At 29.4% G+C, this 21,778-nt stretch overlaps 1 protein-coding gene across 1 annotated transcript in view; it reads left to right on the top strand.

Moving 5' to 3' along the window:
• The window catches only part of Rab3 (RAS oncogene family member Rab3), a 48,425-nt gene that overhangs the window by 21,447 nt on the left and 5,200 nt on the right, over window positions 1-21,778 (top strand). The window lies entirely within an intron of this gene.

The raw sequence follows: 21,778 nt of genomic DNA, 5'->3' as shown, positions 1-21,778 counted from the left end.
ATTTAGGTACTATAAGAAAAAGTGTTAATAAAATAAAAATTTGTAGAAAATTATTTTTCCTATTTAGTCCCTTTGGTTAAAAAAGTACCTTAAATTAGTTTAAAACTAAAACCAAAAGAGAAATAATAAGAAAAATGTTTAAAAAATAGAAATTTCTAGAAAAGTACTAAATGGACCCAAAGAAGTACCTAAATTAATTATGATGAATTATTATTAAATAGAAGTGTAATTTATTTAAGAAAATATAAAACTTTATAGAAAAATAATGTTTTTTATTCAGTACCTTTTGAAAAAAATGTACGGAACATTATGAAGGTATTTTTTTTTAAGAATTTAAGAGCCCTATAAGAAATTTGTTAATAAAATAAAAATTTTTAGAAAAGTATTTTTCCCATTTCGTCCCTTTTGTTAAAAAAGTTCCTTAAATTATTTTAAAACTGAATCTAATACCAGAAGAGTCCATAAGAAATTTATTTAAGAAAATGTAAAAATTTCTAGAAAACAAATTTTTTCCATTTAGTACCATTTTTTTTAAAAAAAGTACTAAACATTATTGAGTTAATTTTTCTTAGCTTAAGAGTCCTATAAGAAAAATATTTAAAAAAAGAGAAATTTCTAGAAATGCAGATTTTTCTATTTAGTGCATAAGAAAAGTGTCTACAAAAATGTACTAAATATTTATTTTAGTATTTTTGAGTCCTTTAAAAAAGTACTTTAAATTATTTTAAAACTTCATTTAAAACTACAAAAGAACAGTAATTTATTTAAGAAAATATAAAACTTTATAGAAAAGTAATGTTTTTCATTTAGTAACTTTTGTACTAAACATTATTTTGGTACTTTTTCTGTAGGAAAAATATTTAAGAAAATATAAGTACATTTAGTACCTTTCTTAAAAACAATTTTCTTACATTTTAAGCTTTTGTTTAAATAAAGTACTTAAAATTATTTTAAATTTTATTATAATGCTACAAATTTAAAAAAAATAATATTTTTCAATTAGTACCTTTTTTAAAAAAAAGTACTAAACATAGTTACTTTTTCTCAGCGTTTAGAGCGCTATAAGAAAAATATTTAAGAAAATATAAATTTCTAGAAAAGTACTTTTTTCATTTAGTACTTTTTGTAAAATAAAGTATTAAACATTATTTTAAAACATATTCTAATACTATTAGATTTCTAAAAAATATTTTCTTCCAATTTTGTACATTTTTCAAACAAAAGTACGAAACATTATTTAGGTACATTTTCTTAACATTTTCTTTATTAAAAAAAAAATAAAAATTTCTAGAAAAGTATTTTTTATACCCTTTACCTTCGTGAGAAGGGTATATATAAGTTTGTCATTCCGTTTGTAATTTTCACAATATAATTTTCCGACCCTATAAAGTATATGTATATATTCTGGATCCTTATAGATAGCGCAGTCGAATAAGCCATGTCCGTCTGTCTGTCTGTTGAAATCAACTTTCCGAAGCCCCCAAATAACTTACATACACGATTTATACATCAATATCTCCGCAATTCTTCCGGCTATTTAAAATTGGCCAACAAATGGCTGAGATATAAGGAAAAAACCAGGACAACCTCGATTTTTTACCTATATCTGGATTACTAAGTCATTAATATAGACAAACCTTTGCAACGATGTATATAAGACCAGAGTAAGTTGGTCCTACAATGGGTCAAAATCGGAAAAAATATTTTTTAACCCGAATTTTTTTTTCATCAAAAGTTTTTTTTCGTTAAATATTAAATAAAAACAAAAAAAAATTTTAGAAATTTAAAAAAAAACAATTTAAAAATTTTTTTTTCCAAAAATTAAAAAAAAAACAACTTTGAAAAAAATAAATTTTGTTTACCTAAAATATTTAAAATTTTTATTTTAAAGTATAATTTGGTGAAGGGTATATAAGATTCGACACAGCCGAATATAGCTCTCTTACTTGTTGCTTGTCTGTCCGTTTTTTACAAAAAAGTACCAAATTTTAATTTAGTACATTTGAATAATCTTTATATTTTATATTTGTGTTAATTAAAAATGTACATTTCTGAAAAGTACTTTTTGGGTACTAATTTTATTTTGGCCAGAACCAAAAAGTACCAATTTTGTGTCAAAAACCAAAATTTCAGATTTTTTATACTTTTTTCTCTTAAAATCATAATTAAAAAATCTCTTAAAAACATAATCTTGAATTTTATTAGATTTTTCTAATAGGTACTTCTTTTACAAAATTTAAATTCGTAGTTTTCAATAGTCTTTATAGTTTAGAGCTTTTAGAAGTCAACATATTTGTAATATTAAAAATGTACATTTCAGAAAAGTAATTTTTGGGTTCTTTTTTATTGCTTTTAAAAATTTTCAAAAAACTAGCTTAATTTTTTAGTAGATTGTAACACAAACTTAAATTTGGTACTTTTTTAAATTATTATAAAAAAAAGTAGCAAAATTTAATTTACTAATTATTTTACTATTTTTTACATTTTGGGAAAGTTCTTCAGTTTTTTTATTTATACTTAGATATCGAATTTGTACAAAATATAATAAGAAATCATGAATTTTAATATTTTTTGTGGAAAAAAACTACTAAAAAATTTAATATTTTTAAGATTGAGAAAGTACAAAATTATAAAAATTAAAATTTTTAATCTCATTTTATGTAAATAAATGATAAAACTTGGTAAAAATAGGAAATTTTCGACTTTTTTAAAAAGTACTTATTTGGTACTTTTTTAAAAAAAAACCCATATTTTTGGAGATTTTGATACAACTGTTTTAAAAATGTTTGTATTTAATATGTTATAAGTAATTTTAAATACAAAAATATGTATTAAAACAAAATTTTAACATTTTCTAAAAAACTACCTTTTTACTACTTTTTTAAAAATTCATATTTTTGGAGATTTGGTTAAAAAAGTTAATTTTCATCCTCATTTTATATATAAACAAGATTACAAATATGAAATTTACAAAATTTTTAATGTTTATTACTTTTTTTGAAAATAGTACTTTTTTACTACTTTTTCAAAAACACTCCTAATTAAGTTTGTTAGAAATCTACCAAGATGTTTAGAATCTTGCAATTCAATACAATAATTTATGCCATAAAATTGTGTATAAAAATTTAATTTCTTTAATACAATATATGCTTTTGTGAAAACTTCTGTGGGGGATAATGGCTTAAAGCTTCACCTTTAGTTTAAAATTCCATTAAAAAAAGTTATTATAAATACATACTAGTATCTATGAATCCATCTATGTACGTATGTGATAAAATATTTTTTATCATTGACATTTATATTTAAAAAAAAAAAATAATATTTAGCACAAGGTTACACAAACAAACTCAGCCAACAGCACAAGTTAAACAAAATAAAAAGTTAAACCTTAAAAATAAAATAAATACATTTCATAAAAGTTATAAAACAAAATAATAATAAAAAAAAAATAACACACTGCAACTGAAAGTGCCTTTGGGAGGGATATACATACATATATGTATTTTAAAAGTCCTAGATAATATATACATTAATACATTATACATATTTTTAGCAAGATTCTGATTGTTTTCCACATTTACATCAGATGAGACTAAGTCGTCACTGACAAAGAGGTCAATGATGCTTCTAATATAGAAAAAGGAACAAGGAAAAACGGATTGAAAGATAATTCATAACACTTTCATTATCTGTGTGATAGGGGAAATGTCTAATGATTGATTAAACCAAACACAGTAGTACATGCCTCTAGTACTTGTAGGAATATATTTCAGGCCATTCGCTAACAAATACATAATAATTCGTAACCTAGTTGGGAGGGTATTATACGTTTGAGCTGATGTTTGTAACGCCCACAAATATTAGCCCAACCCACCCACCTTAAAGTATACCGATCGAAGCAGGATCACTTTCTGAGTCGATTAAACGATGTCCGTCCGTCTGTCTGTCCCCTAGTCTCCCGAAATAAGCCTTAATCCGTCATAATTGTTTAATATATATACGGAAGTCGTGTCACCTAATTTTATGATGATCAGTCCATAATTAGTCTTAGCTTCCATATAAAGCCAACTTACAAAAATCGTTGTTACTATTTATATACACATTGCCATCTTCTAGTAGTTTCATGAATTATCTAACGGACAAAACTAGAATGTTCTATTCCACAATGATCAACTTGAGCTCTATCAGTTTTCATAATAAAGTTTTCATACTTATAAACAATGTTTATAAACATGATGAATGTTGTAAGCATTCTTTACAGACCGTTAAATTCAAAGTGATAATGCAATTTCGTAACAATATGATTTTTTTCCTTGGCGCTCCACCGTGCAAATTATTCCTCCTTAGCAGAGCTGTAAATGAATCATTCATTTTTGAATTAATTCGCGAATCATTCACACAAAAAAATTAATTGAATGAAATTTTAATCAATTCAAATGAATTTGGTAAAAATGAATTGCAATTCGTTTCCAATTCATTTGAATTGAATTAATTCATATGAATTAGAAAAAATAATTAGCAATTCATTTGAATTGAATTCATTTCCAACCCATTTGAATTGATTGAAATTTGAATTGTAATTTTTATGTAAAAGACATCAAGCATTACATACATTTTTATTTTTCCTGATTTTTGATTATTTGTGGAAGATAGTTTTATTTTTTTGAAATAAATATTACATAAATATTAGCAAAAAGTTTGTCGTTGAGTGGTCGTGGGTCACAAAATTTTAAAAATTATTAATTGCTTCTTGAATATTAAATGTGTTTTGTCGTTCAGCGTATTTCAAAATAAAAATCAGTTCTTCTTGAAGAAACAAACTCCAAACACCATGTTTTCATTGATCAGGAGCGGATACAGGACAAAGCTTTTCAATTTTTGTACTGGATATTTTCATTTTGGTAGGAGAAATTTTTCATTCCCCCTAGAAATTTGGTCATTGATTTGAATTGCAAAATTTTTTTCTAATTCAATTGAATTAATTCAAAATCAATTCAATTCAAATGAACTGTAAATGAATGGCTAATACTTTTTTCTAATTCATTTGAATTAATTCAAAATTAATTCAAATGAATTAGAAATGAATTGCAACTCATTTCTGCCTAATTCGTTTGAATTGATTCAAATTTCAATCAATTCATTTTTTCAATTCAATGAATTAATTCAAAATTTAGCTAATTCATAATGAATTAAAATCAAAAAAGAATGATTCATTTACAGCTCTGCTCCTTAGTACTCTTTGCAATGTTTTATCAGAAGCATTTGCATGTAATACTGGCCACAGGTAGTTTTAAAATTTTGGAGCTAATAGACGTGGTCTGTGACGTTCTTTCCCTAAGATTTCTGTTTACGTTGACAGTAACTTTGGATAACCGTAACGTATCAAATTTTCAATTGATTTTCGTTCTAGTATCAGATTTATGGCATTTCTAATATACATATAATTAATGAATTGAACTTTATTTTGGGGATATAAAATATATATCTTTGATTTGTCTGTAGAAATTTATACAACTTTTACCATTTCTGCGTTCTCTAAACTAAGAAAAACTAATAGAAACAAGTAAGATAGCTATATTCGGCTGTGCCGAATCTTAAATACCCTTCACCAAATTATACTTCAAAATACAAATTTTAAATATTTTTAAGTAAACAAAATTTATTTTTTTTTAAATTTTTTGTAAAATTTTTTTTCCAATTATTTAAAAATTTTTTTTTTTAAATTTAAAATTCGGGTTAAAAAATATTTTTCCGATTTTGACCCATTGTAGGTCCAACTTACTATGATCTTATATGCGTCGTTGCAAAGGTCTTTGAAATATCTATAATTTGATATCCATATTGTCTATATTAATGACTTAGTAATCCAGATATAAATCAAAAATAGGTAAAAAATCGAGGTTGTCCTGGTTTTTTCCTCATATCTGAGCCATTTGTGGAACGATTTTGCTGATTTTAAATAGAAAACTTCTCGAAAGCATGTCTGACTGAATTATTGAAGATTTGGATCCCGAAGATATCTGGGGTCTTCAGAAAATTGATTTCAACAGACAGACGGACATGGCTTAATCGACTCCGCTATCTATAAGGATCCAGAATATACATATATACTTTATAGGGTCGGAAAATTATATTGTGGAAATTACAAACGGAATGACAAACTTATATATACCCTTCTTACGAAGGGTATAAAAATTGTCCAAATCGGTCCAGCTGTACTCAACTGATGCAATTACCAACGAAAGACATTTGATTTTTATTTTTATTTATATAGATTTGTAAAATTGTTTGATAAAAATATACATATTTGTTTTCATTATTTAGAACAATTGAATGCAAAAAACTTAAAATACCTTATTATCAATGTAGAGTAGTCATGCTCTTTAGACATTGCAAGATCTAATATAAAATGCACATTTATAAGTCATTTGTTTTAATACAAACTAAAGTATTTACAATGAATATTGCAACTTTTAATGGGTGTGTGGCAAGCAGGCAAGAAAACATTCAGATGCCTGGCAACCTGTTGCTGCTCTACATTCATATCGGATCATTAAATATGCGAATGTGGGTGTTTGAGGGAATGCATGTGTAACGAGGACAAAAGCTTATAGTAGTGCCAAGGCTGCAACATGTTTTACTTAATATTAAATTCAGACAGACATACATACATACATACATACATACGTATACTTATACATATATAACATTTTATCGTAATCTAGAACTTATAAATTCATGACATAAATTCTTGTTAACTTTAATACTTAAATACAATAAAGAATACACACATACATACAATATATATTTATTTATTTGTATTTACAAGAAGTAGTTGTCAGAGATGAATATGCATATATTCCTATAATAGTACTTTTTATTTAAGGACATTTGGTACTATTTTAAAAACTGTTTTACATCATTGAGTGACAATACAATGGAAACTTTTTTTGAAAACTATATTCGGTAATTTATGTTTCAAAAACATGACCTTTTATCAAATACATTTTTTTCAGGATATTTGGTACAATTTTCAAACTTGTTTCATTTGCAACATCTTCGGATTTGTAATGGAAATAGTACATACAATAGTTGGCAATACAATGGAAACTTTTTTGGGAAATTATATTCCATAATTTAAATTTTCAAAAACTATAAGGAAGATCCATGTCAAAGCGGACAGCAGTCGGATTTACCATCTCCGATTTTAATGAAATTTACCACATACATAATATATCCAATATGTTTCTCATATCAGTGACTTTTTCAATGGAAACTCATTCCGATGTAAAAATATCGCGATTTGAAAATTGAAAAATTTGTTAAAATTGTCTAAAATTTTATACACATAATTGCACATAACTTCGAAGCTACTCAAAGTTCAACATAATGTTTGATTCCAATTTAAAGGAAAATATATTGTCCTTAAAATGGTGTGAATAAAATTGTTTACTTCCAAAAGGTTAAAAGTCAAATTTCGAAGTATATTTAAATTTATTTGGTAAAACATAGGTGCTCAAATTTGTATATGAATTTATATGAAAAAACGTACTTTTAATAACGTTTTTCTTTATAACTCCTGAACTAATCGAGTCTGCATCGAAATATTTTTGCACAAATATAATAAAGAGTTTATGTTCCCTCATATCATTTTCATTTTGAATTTTTAACACCGCGATCTTTGATATTTTTTACATTGAAATATATACTTCACACCATTTTAAGGACAATATCTTTCTTTGCCTTTAAAATGGAATCAAAAAATATGTTGGACTTTGAGTGGCTTCGAAGTTATGGGCAATTATGTATGTGTATATAATTTTAACAAATTTTTAAATTTTCAAATCGCGATTTTTTTGAAATGAAAAGGTTCTCCGATGAAATAGTCTTAGATTTGAGGAACCCTTTGGTAAATTCCATTAAAATCGAAGATGTCAAATCCGAAAATAGCAGTTTTCTGTCCGTTTTGATATGGATTCTCCCTATAATTTTATTTCTAAGAAATTCAAATTGACTAGGTTTTCTATTCAACTATAGCAAATTTCAGCGTCGTCAAGCATTAAACTTTAAAATAATGTGGTTTTGAAGGTTTTTTCCGAACTTTGATAGTTGATAACGGCCATATTGTTAAAGCTTCATCTGTCCATTAGCTGTCATTTATTCAATTTGTTTTGCCAAATCACCATGGACGGTTATAGCGTTCAACAAAATTTGCAAATGATAAAATTGTTTATTTGATTAAAACTCCGCAAATTTTTATCAAAAAATCTTCAACAATGAGGTCTATTTCTGAATGAATGGGAACGTCAACAAACTAAATTGTCGAATTTGGGACGATACTAAAATTCATCTGCAAAATTCACTGTTTGATCTAAATTTTGGGCTAGCCATCACTGTCAACAGCGACCGCTATAGGCCGATGATTACCATGTTCTTTTGGCCTAATTTGGATGATATGGACACCAAAAATAAGTGGTTTCAACAGGACAGCGCCACGTGCCACCCAGTTCATGCCGCATTGGACGTTCTTCGTGAACGATTTGAGGGCATGGTCATCTTAGGTGGAGGTGATTTGAACTGGCCACCATAGTGCGATTTGATCTCGTTAGACTTTTTCTTGTGGGGTTTTCTTAAGTCGCAGGTCTATGCGAATAAGCCCCAAACCTCAGCTTACGTCAAAGCCAACATCATTCAGTTGATTTATGCGCCAGAGTCATTGAAAATTAATATTTCGAATAAGCGCCACCCTGCGAAACTCCGATTTGTACGATGTTATATTCCATACATAATGCCATTGATGTGGCTGTCATAATCCGGATAATATTGCGGAAAAGAGCGCTTCGTAGCCTAATTCATGGATTATCTCAAACACGGCGGCCATCTTGCGGAAAGCTTTCTCATACCCAAGTGATCATTCAAAATTGAAACCAGTGAGCCATGTGAGATGCCTATGGATTTCACAATCTGTCGCACTTTCAATCTCCGACGGCATACCGTGGTGTATAGACCAGGACTGGGCGTCCAGAACGTTCAGCATCTTCCGTGCTTGTACGGCCACAACGAAATTCAGTAAACCAATTTTTTACCATTGAAATTGATGGTGCAGAATTTACTCCCCGGCATTAAAAACTACTCCCCAGCAGATTATCTCGAACTGTTAGCCGCAGATCAAATAAAGCTGTCCTTGGTTGTTATAGCGCCGCGAAATAAAACTATTATATTATTTCTAAAAAAAATTTCTACTCGTATACAATTTGCCAAAGAACATTTAAACTAGAAGAGGAGACAGTAAAGAAAGATGGGAGAACATTTGTAAGGCAGCCGAAGGTCAAGTCATTTGACCCCAAAATCTCAAATAAGACAATCAAGTTTTGCGCTGACAATATTATGGGGGTGAGGCTGTTTCACAGTTCAAAGGAATTGGATAATTCATATTGTTACGTTTTTACTATTTAAAAATTGTGGTTTATTTCCTTTATATAAACCGGGTTCTTTTAAATTGCAAATAAAAGTGATCAGTAGTTTAAAATTTGTAACAACTCTTTATTTATTTAAATTTACACAACAAATTTAAATAGTCACACTCTTTTAATACACACACTTATATTACACACTTTAAAGATACACTGGTAGTTAATACAGTTGATGTTAAATCTAACAGCGCACAGTGTCAAATTTGTGTAATCTAGAGGGACTAAAGTCTGAATTTGAAAAATACAAGATAATACAATGATTTTTGGTGGGCGTGGAAGTATTACGCCTACCTCCCATACAAATGTTAAAATAAAAATTTTAATATTTATACCATACACCACTATAGTGAGGAGGGCATAGTGGGTTATGTTTGCTGATGTTTATAATGTGAAAAAATATTGTCCCAACATCACCCTTAGAGTATACCAATCAGCTCAGGATCACATTCTGAGTGTATTTAGCGATGTCCGTCCGCCCATGTAAACCTTGTAATCAAACTACAGGTCGCAATTTTAAATATAATTCGACAAAATTTTGTACAAGCTTTTATATAGCCCCAAGGACGAAGCTTATTGCATTTGGTTAGAATCGGTTCATTGCTTATCCTAGGCCCCATACTATTGCCATATTTGAAAATAGTCAAACTCTCATAAATATCTTAGTCATATAGATATCCAAACCAAATTCATCACAAATACGTTTTATATAAGCCGATCTCGTGACGATCGGTCCATAATTAGTCATAGCCCACTTCCGCAAAACCAATTTAAGTAGCATAAATCTCTTAAAAATGTTGGTATTACAATAAAATTTAATACAAATAATGCAGAAGTCATTTCACCAAATTTTATAACGATCGGTCCATAATTGGTCATTGCTCCCACATGAAGCCCACTTCCGAAAATCAGCAGAAACGGCTCCCAGACTTTGTGGACTTTCTGAAATTCATAAACAAAAGTCTACAACAAAAACAATGAAATCTGACAATGTGCTGCGCCTTCAATAAACAGACTGACTGCAACTTACTCATTGCCATCTTCTAGAAGTTTCAGGAATTATCTAACGGACGAAACTACAATGTTCTATTCTTAGGACATTTAGCAGCTTCAATGTTTAATGTTAGCAGCACTAACAATTAATGTAGGCAGCATTGTGTTGATAAGTAGATGTCTCTCCACTTATGACAATATATACAAAAGATGTTGGATGTTGAAACCTGACATTAAAACCGTTAAATTCAAAATGATAGTGCAATTTCCAGTCGCCAGATCTTTAACAAGTACTTTAACAAAAAATATTGGTACATTTAATATCGATATCAGTACAAATTGCATAAATTACAATTTTCATCCTTGGCATCATGTGGTTGAGACCACAAATGTTTGTATTGGTTTAAATGTATGTATATATGGCTTTGAGCGTTAGTGTGTTAGTATTTTTTATTATCCTGTTTAAAAACCATGATGCTTATACATATAAACAAATGGCATCCATTCTATCTTTGTATCTATCCTGCTTGCCAGAGTTTGTTTGCTTCTCTTGACTTCACATCACTTTTCCAACCGTTAACTCTGGGTAACTGGGAGTGAGTGGAAGTGTGTGTGTGTGTGTGAAAAAAGTATTCATGCGTTAATGACTGGAGGTTATTCTATTTTTATCACCACGTCGTACTCTTAGAGTAGATACATACAATTGCTATAGTTTTTCAAGGACATCAATGTTTTACATACAAATATACTTCGTTTTACATAATGCTGAACCTCCTACTCCTCCTCCTTCTCATTTCATTGGAGAACTATTACAAACGGAAGCAATTTACAATACAATAAAAGATAGATTGACTCTGTACAGTGGGCATGATAAATTTAAATGACTGTGGTGAATAAATGTGGCTGAATTTGACCGATCGCAAGGGTTATGTTGGCTTTGAGGTCAGCTGTGGAGTGTAGCTTATTCGCATAAACCTGCAGCATAAAAAAACCCCACACAAAAAAGTCTAACGGGGTCAAATCGAACGATCTCGATGGCCAGTTTACATCTCTTCCAACTGAGATGGCCATGCCCTCAAATCCATCGTGCAGAATGTTCAATGTGGCTTGAGCTGTACTGCATGCTGAAAACACATGTCATTGGTGTCCATATCATCCAATTCAGGCCAAAAGAAGTTGGTAATCATCGTCCTATAGTGCTCTTCGTTGACGGTGATGGCCTGACCAAAGAAATATGGAACAATGACGCCACCAAAGCAAAATCTACACCAAACAGTGACTTTTTTCCGGAAACATTGGACGTTCTTGGATCTCATGTGGATTGGTATCTTCCCAAATTCGACAATTTTGTTTATTGACGTATCCCTTAATCCAGAAATGGGCCTCAAAATTAACGGAACGTTGCCCGAAAAGAACACCCATTTTGATAAAATAATTTTATCATTTCCACGTGTTGTTGAACGCTATTTGTCAAAACAAACTGAATAAATGACAGGCAATTTGACAGATGTAGCATCAACAATATGACCGCTAACATCTCCAAAGTTCGGAAATCCCAATTGGAAGTCCCTTAAAAATAAGAATGTGTTTAAAACAACTGGAGTATTTTCAATGTTCTAAATTTTTATTCACAAATTTTTCAACTTGACACCCCACTGTAGATTTTACAAAATAACGTTTTTAACCGGAATGATTAGTTATGGTTGTAGTGGTAAATTAGTGTTTGTGTGTGTATCTATAGATAAAGTTTTATGTGGATGTTGTGGTCCACGTAGATTTTTTCCAGCGGGAAAATTTACTAGGGTTTCACTTTGAAGGCCTTCTTAAATATCAGTTTACACATTCTATAAGATCCGATACACATTCGACTCTACATTTTGCATGCAAAATTGCATTGCAAAATCAGGTCTAACAAACTTTTATTCAAAAATTCGAACATGATTGGTTTTGCATTTACTCTCATCTGTTAACTCTCTATAACAAAATTTATGTTGCTCTCCTTATTATAAGCCTTTACATGAAACCAGAAGAATGTAAAAACTCTTCTAAAAAATATAGTATTTTGTAAAATTTTATGTTCTGAAGTTAGTTAAATTAGTTTTTTGTATATACAGTCCATTTTTATGCGGAATTCATTGAACGTATTCTAATAATCCTCTTTAAAGGTTTGCTTCAGCAGACCTTCAATTAGAGTTTCATTTGCCGGCCTTTTGATATAAGTTTCTTACAAGCCTTCAACGGAAGACCTTCTAATATGCCTTCTTTAGAAGTCCTCTAACAGAATCGAGTATGCAAAGCCTTGGCTTCCAATGTCACGTCGTGTCCTTGTGTCTGCTAAATAAGGCCTTTAGGATGGCCTATTTACTGCATCTTTTTCCCTCAGTGTTGGTTTGTTTTAACCTTCAATTGCTTGGGGACAGTTTATGTGCCAGTATCCATCCTGTGGCCTGGAATATTTATGAATATTTTTCATTTCATATTTACAGTTTTAATTAAAAAAATATTGATTATGCATAGTTGTTTTCCATTTGAGTTTTTATTTTTGTATAGTTTTAAATAAACGTGTATAAACTAAAAGCATGTGATTTTTGTTATAATAAAAACATTATTATTGTTACGTTATTACCGTTTGGTGGTTTATTTCCTTTAAATAAACCGGATACTTTTTATTACAAATAAAAGCAGTTTAGTAGTTTGAAATTGGAACAACTATTTATTTATTCAAATGTACACAGCAATAGTGTTTTAATACACACACTTATATTACACAGTTTATAATGTACAAGAGCATTGCAGTTGATGTTAACTCTAACATCGCCTATGATCATCTAACTACTACAACCCCTGTACAGTGGTCGGTGCTATATGGAGTCGGCGGCCAAAAATACTTCCAGTGTAGGTTTGAAATTTCGGCCACGGCTTTATAAATATGTCAGAACTATTTAATGATATAATGGGAGTAGTTGATGACTCATACCCACCCCCTACCATACCTTAGCACCCAAATTCACCCCAACGCGCAGTGTGAGGTTATGACATTCTGGTTAATCAAAATTCCATATCTCGGTAATAAATAATAGTACATTTATAATTGTTGGTACAATATATAATAAGGATATTACACACATTTTTTCCAAAAATGGGCGTAATTGGACAACTGCCACACCCACTCCCCATACAAGTGAAACTATAATTTTTTTAAAATTGATAAAAAATAAAAAATCAATAAGAATTCTTACTAATTTTTATGGAAAAAATTGCAAACTAAATCTGGGCTAGGCCCGCCCGCTCATGTGAGTTTAACAAAATCGACTGCTTTTAAGCAAGCCAATCAGAATATGTATTTTGAACTCTTGTTTTTATACGATTGCATTTTTGCCAAAATTTTTAAATTTTTTTGCAATTATAATTTAAGAGTGTTTCTAAATTCTATGGGATCGACCAGTGTGCGCTGCCACTATTTATACACAGCGCCATCTTCCTTCCAGTAGCTTCATGAAAGTTCTATTTCTACAATGATAAACTCAAAGCTTTTATACAATGTTGTTTGTTCCACAGCTATGTTAATAATGTCATGTAAACTGCTGTTAATCAACCGGTAAACAACATTGTCCACAATTAGAGGTCTCCAGAAATGTTGAGAAACATGATGCAATTTGAAACCAGCCGTTAGAAGTCTTTATATTTGAATTAAAATACAATTTATCCTGATATCATTTTGTACAAATTAGTTCTAAGTACTCAGAGATTACTGAATACTGTAAAGTATGGCGAAAATCGGTCAACATGCAAGGTCCCCTTCAGAAAATTTCTTGAAAATTCATAATTGTCTTATAATAATTAATATCGTAATGAAATACATAAAGAAGTTTTATATAAACCTAAATCTTTCAACTAACTTTTATGAGGATCGGTCCATAATTGACCCTCCGTCGCATATAACCCCTATATCAGAAAAATATTGTTACGAATTTGCAATAGCGTTTGAATTTAATGGTCTGCAACGACTGCCTGCAACATTCATCATGTTTATAAACATGTCCATCAGTAGAATGTGCTTGATTAGCATTGCTTTTAAGTATGGCAACACTAAATGTTTAAGCTGCTAACATTAACATCGAAAGCTTTAGAATTCGAATATACTAGGTTTGTCCGTTAAGAACAATCAAGGCTACTCGATGAAGATGGCAGTGTGTATAAATAGTAGGATATTCAATTAATCGGTTAATCTAGCAAATAATTAATCGAGATTTAGATTTATTCGGTTAATAATCGGTTAATTTAAAATTATTCGATTAACTGAATAATTTCTATTTTAATTTTAAATTGAAAATACAACAACGAATTTTGTGTACAAAACCATAAAAAAAAACAGCAAATAACGTATTTGAGATCATTTTTGTAAACGTATCGCCTATTTCCTGCAACAACGTCATAACTCAAAATCCATGTTTTTTGAACTGAGTAATACAAAATATGCGCCGTTCTATAATCTTTCATATAGTTTTAACAGTTTTCATAAAAGTCAATTTTTGTTGTGTGTGAGAGTGTTTTTTTTGTTGTAAACATAAAATAGAGATTAGAAAGATATTAACATCTATTATTTATATTACTGTAATCGCATGATTTGTTTAAAATTTATTTAAGAAAGAGTAAAATGTCATAAAGCATTCAAAGACGTTTACACAGAAAAAACTATTTCTTAAACCGTTTCAATTCAAATATTTGTCACATATTGAACTGGTTTCAATTATTACATAATTAAATCAAGTATTCATTTGCTCAAAAACAAAATTTCTTGATATTTTCTATTGAATTTTTTTATTTTGACAATTGAATATACAATTTTCGTTATTGGTTGAATTTCAAATACAAAAATTATTGAATAGATAATTTTCGTAATTGAAAACACATTTTTGTTGTTTTTTGTGTTTCAATTACGAAAATTATCTATTCAATAATTTTTGTATTTGAAATTCAACCAATAACGAAAATTGTATATTCAATTGCCAAAATAATCAAATTCAAAACTCAAAATTCAATAGAAAATATCAAGAAATTTTGTTTTTGAGCAAATGAATTGATTTAATTATGAAATAATTGAAACCAGTTCAATATGGGATAAATGTTTTGAATTGAAATATAATTTTTTCTGTGTAATTGTTTCGTTTAGTTATGATAAAAGACTCATTTCAAAAAAAAGTTTCGTCTATACATTTAAATACAAACAAAGACATGTAAATTAAATATGTCAGTTGTTATACATACTCACTTATCATGTTTATTGAATGTTCAAAAAATTTTAATTTGAAATTTGTATTTGAATTGAAAGGTAAAAATAAATACAAACAAATTTTCTGTTTATTTGTTATTTGAAAATCGGCAATTTTTAAATTATTCGAACAGTTAACCGTCCAAAATTAATCGGTTAACGGTTAATCGATTGAATACCCTAATAAATAGTGAGTGCGATTGCAGTAACTAATAAACAGTAGGAATGCTTTAACTGCTGTAATTGAAGAATATTTATTGGAGTTATATGTATATTTCCGATAATTAATAAAGAATTTCAAATACCTGTACTATATTTTCGTAATTGTAATCGTTTTCCAACCATTCCTTTTTCTGTGTGTATATGTAATTCTTATCTCATTTCTCAAGCTCAAAAAGCGAAGTGAATAAAATAAATTTTATCTGATTATATCATGACAAGTACATACATTAGTACGAGTATGTAGTATGTAAGTAGTTAATTATAGTGGTTGAATTTAAAGTCTAAAACCCATTAAGCATCACATATTTACATACATATATGTACATATTCGTATGTTTATATATTTCCTTAAAACAAATAAAACTTCTTTACAAAAGAGAACCATCTTAAAAATTTAAGTCGACAGTCCAGCCAACTAAACGTCTATGTAAATATCCTTCAGTTGATGTCATGACGAAAATATTAATTAAATTTAGTTTCTCTATGGTTTATGCAAAACTTTTCTTTCATTTTCTTCTGCTTTTGTGGTCTAATTTCTTGAGGACAAAATACATATTCTTCTTTCTATTCCTATTCAAGTACGGAACAACTTGTAAATATTTGTGTAACTAAACAAAAGAATATATAGAGCCAGACCCTCGCACTCCATTTTGAATTTTATGAAGTCATACTTGCATAAATTTTGTTGTTTATTACACTAACACACACTTACATGTATTTACATTCATCTCCCGTTATTTATTATTACACAGTTTTGTTGTTGTCGTTTTCATTGTTTGTGTAAATAATATTGCATCATCATGCATTAAAATGCAAAGAGAAAAAAATACAATAATAAAATGAAACATGTTATTTCTCTTCTCCATTTTCTTTCTTCATTCCCCTTATTTCTGTACACTTAACAACAGTTGTTTTTTCACTCGCTCTCTGTTGTTCTGTTGAATTTGTAAGAAAACAAAAAGAAACAAAGTTAAAAAGGCAGAAGATACTCTTGTTTTTGTACGTGTCAGTGAGTTTTGTAAATGTTTTTGTTTATGTTTGTAATTATGTGCGAGCATTTACTTGTAACTAAGTGCATCCACTTATAACGGAAACACTTATGCGTGTTTTTGGTTATTGTTGTTGTTGTTCTTGTCCTTATTTGGTAGAAATACTCCTGAATGCCACTTAGTCATTTCCGGTGCACACATACATAAAATTTTTGTATAAAAAATATAAATAAATAGATACAAATGAAGCGGGTTGGCAAAAAGTCAGTCTGCCATGCAAAAACTCAATTTGCTGACGCAATTTTATTCAAGACTTATTAAGAAAGTATTTAAATACATATTTCTAAAAGGATTTAAACAATTTTTCATATAAAATGAAAAAGTTACTTTTCAGAAACGTAATCTTTTTTCTTAACTGAAATCTAAGCGAAAAATCATGTCCTTTTAAAGCTGTTTGAAATGTTTGCAATACATAGCTAATTTTTAAATATGGGATTCTATTTTTTTTTTTGGGGAATTTATGTGGGTATTTATTAAAAACGTTTGAACTGCTGCATTTAACAAATGACTTAAAGTTCCATCCATTCAAAAAACGAAATAGATTAACTGTTGATATTGCTGGAAAAGTATATTTTATATTTAGCGGAGACGAAACGACCTACAATGCACTATAGGTAATTTCACCCATTTTTGTAGCCTAAACTACAAGGATGAAAATCGATATACAGGGGTATTCAAGATTGCTGATTTCAAAGCTGAGGTAAAATTTTTCAGATTTAAAAAGGTGGAGACAATAGGGCGGGAAATTCCCATCTAACTGAGATATTCAGCAGCATTCTTCCCCTCTTTTTTTTTTGGTCATCCAACCAAACTTCGCTATTTTGCAAGCAAAAAATCGCAACATGAAATTGACAAATTAAACTCAAAATTCTTCATTAACAGGCTTCTGATTGTTTAAACCCCACCAAATTCGGCCAACTTTTTAAAAGCTTATCAAAAATTCATCTTTCAGAAATTTTGTAAATTTTGCAACATATTATCTAAAATGACAGAGTTTTTATGAGCCATTGAAAGTCAGATTGCTTTGCTGCAAAATCTTACATGTTGGATTTTCATTGATTTGTATATTCAATGGCAACTTGAGTGCTGAATGAGCAATTCCACCGCCTTCCAACAACATAGCTGCAGTGAAAATGCAATATCATTCTGCGAGCATATCGTTGCCAAAATCAAAAAGTTTTTCCGAAAAAATTCCTCCAGTTCCAACTTTCACAACCGATTCCCTCAAGTCATAGCGGAGTTCACTATTAAGTGCGAATGGTCTTGCATCATTGCAAATGCAAAATTTTATAGGTTTTTGTGTGTATTTTGTTATTGGATTACGGTAAAATTTTGCATTTGCAATGATGCAAGACCATTCGCTCTTAATAGTGAACTCCGCTATTGTTTTCTTGATTAAATGCATCGTGCATCGACATCATTAAGCAAATATCCTCAATTAATACCAAAGCCTCGTTAATAATTTGGATTTGATGTTCTAATACGCATCTAATGCAAAATATCAGCACACATAGCATCTTTGTATTTGCTCCACAAATCAGTCGGTTTGGATTGGAAGCATGTTGATATAATTATCGAAAACAATGTTCGTATTTGACAGAGCTGTAAATGAATCATTCTTTTTTGATTTTAATTCATTATGAATTAGCTAAATTTTGAATTAATTCATTGAATTGGAAAAATGAATTGAATGAAATTTGAATCAATTCAAACGAATTAGGCAGAAATGAATTTCAATTCATTTTCAATTCAAATGAATTTGTAAAAATGAGTTGCAATTCATTTACAATTCATTTGAATTGAATTGATTTTGAATTAATTCAAATGAATTAGAAAAAAGAATTAGCAATTCAAATGAATGATTCAAAAATGAGTTGCAATCAATCAAATTCAAGAGCAGATCTCTAGGGGGAATGAAAGATTTCTCCTACCAAAATGAAAATATCCAGTACAAAAATTGAAAAGCCTTGTCCTGTATACGAAAACATGGTGTTTGGAGTTTATTTCTTCAAGAAGAACTGATTTTTATTTTGAAATACACTGAACGACATTTAATATTCAAGAAGCAATTAATAATTTTTGAAATTTTGTGACCCACGACCACCCAACAACAAACTTTTTGCTAATATTTATATTATATTTATTTCAAAAAAATAAAACTATCTTCCAAAAATAATCAAAAATCAGGAAAAATAACAATGTATGTAGTTCAAAACACAATTGAGTTTCATAAATAAGGCTAATTAGATTTAATTAGAATGCATCATTCACCTTAAACAACAATAGCTTTTCAAAATTATCATCTGAAAGAAATCCACGTTTAGGGATGTTTAGAATAGAGGCGTACGAAAATAATCTTTCAACACCAGCTGACGATGGTAACGGCGCATTATATTTAAAAGAAGACTTTTTAACCGTCGATTAATTATACTGCATACTTAATGACATTGAAGAATCTGCTAAATATGCTGCGAATTTCGCGTCGGAGTTGGAAATGAATTGCTAATTTTTTTTCTAATTCGTTTGAATTAATTCCAAATCAATTCAATTCAAATGAATTGTAAATGAATTGAATTAATTCAAAATCAATTCAATTCATTTGAATAGGAAACGAATTGCAATTCATTTTTACCAAATTCATTTGAATTAATTCAAAATCAATTCAATTCATTTGAATTGGAAACGAATTGCAATTCATTTTTACGAAATTCATTTGAATTGACTCAAATTTCATTCAATTCATTTTTTTGTGTGAATGATTCGCGAATTAATTCAAAAATGAGTGATTCATTTACAGCTCTGGTATTTGATGTGTATTCCCAATGAGTGTCATTCTCTAACAATCACAAGCGTTGACACTCTTCGCTATACGTGTCACACAATTCGCAATTAATAGTTCGCAAATCCTGGAATGACCACAAACGTTGACCAAAAGCAAATGCAAATAGAAACACTCATCGTTTCTTGAATTGGACTGTGTAAAAGTAAAATTCATCATTCCGGCAAAAAATCTAGTCAATGCTGTAGATGGTGGTCGATCAACTAATATAATAATTTCTCCACAGTAAAGTACACTCTTTGACTATTTTCCAGATATACGGTTAAATGAACACAAGTCGGACGGGTTTCATGAATGGCAAATGATTTGAATTTAACGGTTTGTCAGCTACATTCTACATCGTTGTTATAAACATTTCCATCAGTAGAAGCTTCTACTTATCAACAATGTTGATAGCATGCGGTTGATTGGCATTGTTTGTAAGTATGGCAACACTGACTGTTAAACTGCTAATATTAACTTCGAAAGCTCTAGAATTCGAATATTGTCCGTTAAGATCGTTGTAGAATGTTCACGAGAGATGGCGTGTGTATAAATAGTTGCAGTCGTTAGTTAGTTAGTTCATGATAGACGGTGTGTAAATAAACATCAACTGAGTGCCTTAAAGTGTGCTGTATTTTCCAGTGAATTTGTGTACATTATAAAGTGTGTCTGTATTTCTCGAATTTATAAACGTGTATAAAAACACTGAGCGACCATTTAATTCTGTCATTGTACATTTGAATAAATAAAGAGTTGTTACAATTTTTAAACTACTAAACTGCTTTTTATTTGCAAAGAGAATTACCCAAATCGATCCAGGCATTCTGCGATTTTAGATAAATTGAAAAAAGTGGGCGTGGTAAATTTTTCTTTCAGTAATAACATAAATTGGACTACTACGAACATTTAACAAAAAAATTAGCCATATACATAGGTGCAGACGTTTTCCGATTTTAGATAAATCAAAAAAATTGGGCGTGGTCATTTTTTTTCCTTAAAAACCTAAGTTGAAAGATCCTATGACGGAAGATCCTTTGAATGAAACCAAACAATTGGTTTTGTTCAGAATGGCTTTCCGAATTAATATTCTAGTGAATTAAGCTCAAATAGAATTAATTCAATGCTTTGATATTATACCTTTTCATTTCTCTATACAATATTAAAGATGCTATAGCTGGCTATAATTAAATTTTAATTAAAACTTATTTATAACATTGAAAATAAAAACACAATTTTTAATTGAATTTTATAAAATGTTTAAGTTGACACTAAATATAAAGTTACAGCGCTTTTTTTTCAAACATTTTAATGCGATAAAAACAAAGTTTCAATAATGACACACAAGTACCAAAAAAGCAGAAATGTTAAACAGACAACGGAGTTTGCAAAAATAGCACACACAGTGCATCGAGGCAAAATAATTTATAATAACAATGTTTAAATAGTATAGATGTACCGCTTTTATTCTGGGTCCTAATAAGATTCTAAGACGATCTAGCTATGTCCGTTCGTCTGTCTGTCTGTTGAAAACACGATAGGGCCCTAACGAAAGAAGCTAACTCTCTGTTGATAAGGTTTGTTTGGTATCCATGATTTCACCTAGCCCCCATACATATGTCCCCCCGGAATACTGCTTGAGCAGTCATAAATATGTTAATTATGCGGCATTCCTGATAAAATTTTGCACAATTTAGATCTAAGTACTCTGAAATTATACTGTAAAGTATGGGGGAAATCTGGCAACATTTTTCACTAGTTGACCCAAGGTCCCCCTTTGAAAATTACTTGAACATTCATAATTGTCTTATAATAATTAATATCGTGATGAAATTGGACATTAACAAGTTCTATATGAACCTAAATCTTTCTACCAACTTTCGTAAGGATCGGTCATGTTAGGAATTTAATCCATTACATGGTAATGCAAGATTTTGCTGGGTATTATTAAAGA

This window comes from Calliphora vicina, chromosome 5, assembly GCF_958450345.1.
Source record: "Calliphora vicina chromosome 5, idCalVici1.1, whole genome shotgun sequence".
NCBI classification, from domain to species: Eukaryota; Metazoa; Arthropoda; class Insecta; order Diptera; family Calliphoridae; genus Calliphora; species Calliphora vicina.
Note: the sequence above shows the minus strand (reverse complement) of the source record. Positions and strands in the feature narration are given on the sequence as shown.